The sequence below is a fragment of the Chaetodon trifascialis genome, chromosome 15, assembly GCF_039877785.1.
Source record: "Chaetodon trifascialis isolate fChaTrf1 chromosome 15, fChaTrf1.hap1, whole genome shotgun sequence".
Lineage (NCBI taxonomy): Eukaryota > Metazoa > Chordata > Actinopteri > Chaetodontiformes > Chaetodontidae > Chaetodon > Chaetodon trifascialis.
This window is the reverse complement of record NC_092070.1, coordinates 10338320-10344319: the sequence shown is the minus strand read 5'-3', so window position 1 is coordinate 10344319 and position 6000 is coordinate 10338320. Positions and strand designations below refer to the sequence as shown.

Sequence of the window (6000 nt, the reverse complement as noted above, 5' to 3'; positions counted from 1 at the left end):
CAACCAACTATGATTGTATCAGTCTCATATCTCACATGTTATTCCAGGCAGTGTAGAGAGAGCTTTGCAACCGCATGTAGACCTTTAAGTTAGGAAAGAGAATTTATGGGAAGTGCAATGAAACAATTCACTTTAGAAATGAAATTAAAAATAATATGAAGAAAGAGTAATGTTTGGCTTCTTGTGATAATATTATGGGGGGTCCTCATGATGTCTAAAATTCTGGTTGCAGCCCTGGATTAGAATCAGAATCAGAAACAGATATACTTTATTGATCCCGGGGGACATTGTTTTTGTTACAGTGCTCCTTAAAAGAATAGAAGAAATAGAAGAGATGAAGAAGAGAAAGAAGAGACAAACATGTAAGACGAGATAAACATGTATGTACAATTAAAAGAGAAAAAATAAATAAATAAAATATAAGTACAAAATATATGTACAGATAACAAAACAAAATATATATACAGATTTATGACCGGTTTGTTTATTTATTATTTATTTATTTATGACAGATGAGATTATATTATCTGTGCACATGCAGATGAATGTATCAATGATGGGAGATGTTTGTGGTTATTATGGTATTAATATTTTCACATTGCTCATGCCTCTATTGTGGTAATTTATTGCAACTGTTGACATTTTTGCAAATTCTCTATGGAATGCTTAAATCTTAAATCTAAAAAGTGTTTTTTATGTTTTCAGGTCTGAAATTTGTCTGGGATTTCTTCATCCCTTGCTTGGTTTGACATTTTTGAACTTTTCTCTTGGTTCGATGCAGGTTACCTTCTGGCGTTTAGTTTTCTCAGTCAGAGGAAGTGGTGAATGTGTTTCCTGCACACACACACACACACACACACACACACACACACACACACACAGCCAGTCATAGCTGAAGTGAACACATAGAGAGAGGAGGGGAAAGCAGAGCTCAGGCGAAAGAAGGTTAGCCAGCAGCGAGTTAAGAAAATGGCGATCATGCAGGACGGATGCCTCCCCTCTTAGATGCTGCAAATGCGTTGAAGTTCTTTTAGCCTTACAGTCGGCTTTCCTTTCCACTCTGTTGCACTTTATACTTCAATGAGGTAAGCTTGTTTTTACGGTGTTTTCTTACTAGATGCCCATTTGTTTTTGTCGAGCTAATGTACACAGAGAGCCCAGAGCAGGGGGACCGGGGACTGGTGGAGATAAGTTGAGCAGCCGCTGTTGTTTAGTTAGCCGTGTCTGAGCTAGGCTAGCCAGCCAGCTAGCTCCCTGTTCAGCTAGCACTTGGCAAGACGACTCGGTTGCATTGCAGTTTGCAAATGTAAGCGGGAAACGCGTCGACGAACAAACCGGGGGATGATGTTTGCCTGCAGATGGCTGAACATTTCCAGGCGTGTTAGGCAAACATTTGAATTTGTACGCAGGTTAACCTTGTGCTAACGCTAACTAGTATGAGCAGTGGTTAACCTTAGCTTGCCAGCTGTGCGTATATATCTGTCAAAAGAGAGTATTCTTTCTTTTGGATATATTTAACGCTTTTAGGGATTTGTTTATTGATAACACATCACTGTTTATGGATTTCATGTACCACTGTGTTTATTAAAGTACCAAATCCGCTGGATTTCAAAGAAGACCGGGTAAGTTAAGTAGCCGCTACGTAACGTTAGCCTGTAGCTAGCATTAGCAGCCATGCTAATTTGACGACGTAGGTTGCTCGGCGGTGACTTCGACTGATTGCCCGGCTTTTTGTGCCTCGCAGAGAGGACACGGCTGTTGAATTGTCCGTAAATAACCAAAATCTGGCGGTGATACGTTAAATCGTGCACATTTTTTGGTGAAATTGTGAACCTGCAGAGTTGTATTTCAGTAAGAGTGATTAACACCCTCTGTCGGCAGAAAGACAGAGCAGCTGGTTAGCTGAACACTAGACCTCCGCTATGCTGGTTTTGCAGTCAAATCCACTTAACTTTTCACACTGGCCAACGGCGCTGCAAACACAGCTACCGCAAAATAATGAAATCGCATCGACTGTATTTAGATGTCCTGTTAAGGCAATTGTTAGTGTTGGCTCGCGCTGGAAAAATACCAGACTCGAGAGAAGCCATGTTGGTTAAGCTGTAAGTCAGGCAACAGCTGAGATAATGGCCGATCAGGACCCGAGCTGTAACTCTGACCTACACACACTGTCACTCGGTGTCTTTATCTGTCATCCTCAGACACACACACATTCGCGAATAACCTTGTTGGGCCCCAGCTAGACGAGGCCCTGGTCATGCACTGCCCTGTTATGCAGTTCAACCTGCATTTCCACATTGACTAATTGACATACTTTTCATGCAGCAATTACAGACGAGTCTCACGGATTGTTTGTGTATGCTTGTCCTTGCATGGGTTGAGTGGGTGAGGTGCTTGTCTTTTGCCCTGTCTACATCAATAATTAATTTGAGACAGTAAAACTAAGTAATCGAGTCATGTTTCCTGTGGCTTGTTTGGGGTTGGTGGGGGGGGGGGACATGGGCCAGTCCTCTAAAAACACAGATCTTGGAATTGAAATTGTAAAGAAAGTAAGCGACCAACCACCTGTCAGCTTTGACCAAAGCGTCTCATGAAGAATTGAAGGTAAGCAAAACTGTTTTATTTGTGTCATTTTTACAAGGTTTACAAGATGTTAGATGAGGAAATGTTGTTAACTAGTTAACTTAAAAGCAGCCAGCGTCAACAGTTAACAGTTTGCATACCTTAATACTTGCAGTACTTTTTGGAAGAAAATTTCTCTCCATAAATGTTTAGCGTGAGTTGATGATATGCTATACATTTGTCTAAATTACTTTTGCAAAATAGTTATGAAATACAAGCACAAATGTTACTACAGCGCAATAATTTTAGGAAAGCCAGCTGCAGTTCGTGAATGTTATTGGTTGCTGAAGTATTGTGCATACCTCTCCATTGTTTCTGTGCCGTAGTTATCTAAGTGAAGGGAAAAAGGACCATTATGTCCTTTTTTTTGCCGCCAAAAATAAAACGACGAAGGAGACATTGAGACAGAGCCAGGTGGTCTAGATGTTGAGATAGTAGGAAGTGGAGGGCACCACAGATAATGAGTGAGTGACGTACGTACAGAGTATGAGACACAGCTGATACACTTGCATCAACAAGCACTCTTCATTAAATTTATGATGTTGAAAAAATATTTTTGACTGCTCGCGAAGCAGTGAAATTACAGTTCAAATAGTATGTCCAAGTATGTAGACTTATGGTTATGATCAGTATAGATATTCCATCTGTTTTCTTAAATGCTATACATATATATTTGGTTTGTGTTTCTCCACAGATATTAGCAAATGTAAAAAAGACCCATTGATGCAGCTGAACTTGAAGTTGTGTCCAGGGACCTTGTTGGGGGACAGGATAAGAAGTTTCATCATAGGGGCTTGGTACAACACCCCCTACCCCCCCAGCTTGAGTAATCTAAGCTATGGGCATATTATTGTCCTTGCAAATATTTTAACCCTCATAATAGCACAAATGCATTATTTGACTCCCCATCTGGATTCAAAAACTGGAAGAAAGCAGTCTACAGAGAAAGGGAGGGAGGTTTGCAATCAATGCCAAGTCTGAACAGTAGAAACAAGCATTGATTATATTGAAGGACTATCAGAGAGCTGTAATGCTGTCAGTCCAATGCTGACAAATGTCCTAAACAAGGAACATAACAGACAGGTTAGAGGACATCAGTAATACATGAAAACAGTGTAGTAAGTGAAGTGCTGCTACTTACTGCTGCACAAAAGATGGCTCAGAGCACACAGTGAGTGTGCAGTTTCAGATAAAAGAGGAAACTTCATGGAAATTCTAGAGATGATTGCTAACCTTGACAAAGCTGTTCGGTAAAGGCTGACAACTGAAATTACTGCAGAAGTGAAAAATGGTGAGATGAAACAAAAGATGTTGGAAAAAAGGGTTTCTGTGGCAGTATTTCAGTGGAACTGTGAAGGGATTTACTCCAGTGTGAATATACAGAGAGGCTGGTTGCAGCAGGATTTACTGAGAAGACAATCCACATATTGGAAAGTCGTGGTCTAGAATATAAAATCAATCTTGGTATCATGGATGTCTACATTTTAAGCTTTAATGTATTCAAATGTTTAAGTCTTGTACTGTTATTATTTTTTTCAAACACTCATTGTGACCACAGGTTGCTTGTCAATCTTGTAGGCCAAGCGTATGATGGCCATCATAAGTGGTTGGCATTCTGGGGTCCAGGCTCGAATCAAAGAGCAAGCATGAAACTCTTGTTGCATCCATTGCAGTGCCCACTGTCTACATATAGTAAAACTAGAATAAAAGTAAACTGACGAAACAGCTGTTTTCATTAGCTTGATTGTATGATTCAAGTAATGATGACTTGGGGCATGAACTACTCCAGTTCAACAAATTTTTGGGATCATAAAATACAGACTGGGGTGCAGAGACCCTCTGTCAGAGTAGAGCTCGTAGTGTTCATTGAGCCTCATGAAGACGTGTAAGGAATGTGCTGTAACTTGAGCTGAAGTGAACAGGACTTTATTTTGCTTTCAGTATTGTAATTGAATAAAATTGTAATTGAAACAAATGCCAATCGTTGTATTTGTCCTTTTTTATTTTTTTCATTATTACTTAATATATGGAACAAAAAAAGTGAAAGCTTTGAACACCGTCTTTGTCCCTTTTGTTGTGGGTTAAATGTGCCCCTCTGACAAAACAACTGGCCCCAGCCTGCACCCCCACCCCGGTAAAAATGGTCTAGAACTGCTACTGATGTTTGCCATTTAAGGTTTAGCACCTGTCTGTAACTCTTTCACATGTAGTTTTTACAAGCTGCAGAATAATAACACTAAACTAATTGGTACAGCACCCAAAGGCAAGGTATATTTTATTTGTAATCGATGTTTGCTCACGGAAATGATTTCTGGTAGATTTACTGTATATCTTCTTTGTCTTTCAGAGATTTGGAATTGGAAGCTGTTGCCACCAAAGAAGCTGAAGCATCTTACCAGGTGAGTGCGCCACTATAAATAGAAACATACATGTGTGTTTGAGGAACGTGTGTACCAGTTTACATCACCTTTCTGTTGGCTTCGCTTGACATGATAGCATGACCTGTGTGTGTGTGTTTGTGTGTCTGTCAGTGTGGTGGGTTACTAAAGGGGTGTGCGTGTGTGTGGGTCAGGGGGACAGGGGATGGGCAGCTGCTGCTTATGCAAGCACATGCAGTTCCGTTTGAATTGAATTGGAGGGTCTGGGTTGGTCTAGGCCGCATTGTGCTGAGTAAGCTTTGCTGTTTTAAAATCGCTAAATGAGAAGCCAGAGTCCTGATGTTTTGTGTGTGGAGAGGTGTTTGTGCAGCTCATTGTGTCCATACAGTTGGCCTACATGCAGGCACACAATAGAGCCGTGGACCACAACTAGCCCATCAACCCGCTCCAGGCACTGCGTTCAATCTTCTCTCTGTTTTTAGATCCAGAATCAGTTTATGAATCTTGTTATTGTGCTCAATTTCCTTATTTTTATTGTTTTTTATTTTGATTATGAGTAATTATAGAGAGCCAGTGCGTCAAGTCACCTCCTTCTCATCTTCAAAAGTGTCTGTTGTCAAAGGATGTCGTTCAAAGAAGAGATCTAAAACATCTCTACTTTGTTTTTTTAATGCTGGTTTAGTCCCGTTTCTGCTGTATCATCAGTAATTTATTTATTGTTTCACAGTTTCTAAATATTATTTACCTAATGGCTTTTTAAGGTATTTGTATTTTGCTGGTTTGTTTAGTGTGGGTTGCTGAAGCCAGTGGAGGGTGTTTGGTATTTTTCTATTACTGGGACATATTTCCCAGCTATATGGATGTGGGATTGACTGCTGCTGAAGGGAAACTACATAAATACCCTTAGATGCATAGCAACACAAGTAATTTTTTCTTCACATACCACAGCTTTATTGCGTCTGAGTTTCGCAAGTACCGTGCACTGTTAAGTTGTGTGATC

At 40.2% G+C, this 6000-nt stretch overlaps 1 protein-coding gene across 2 annotated transcripts in view; it reads left to right on the top strand.

The window, feature by feature from the left end:
* Positions 1-874: 874 nt before the first annotated feature.
* Positions 875-6000, top strand: part of LOC139343338 (trinucleotide repeat-containing gene 6A protein-like) — a 34393-nt gene continuing 29267 nt past the window's right edge. The window contains exons 1-2 of one of the 2 annotated variants that reach the window (XM_070980926.1): positions 875-1085; positions 4970-5021. The gene's annotated coding sequence lies outside the window, so the exon portion shown is untranslated. The remainder of the gene's footprint in view (positions 1086-4969; positions 5022-6000) is intronic. The other variant, XM_070980925.1, reaches the window with a different exon arrangement.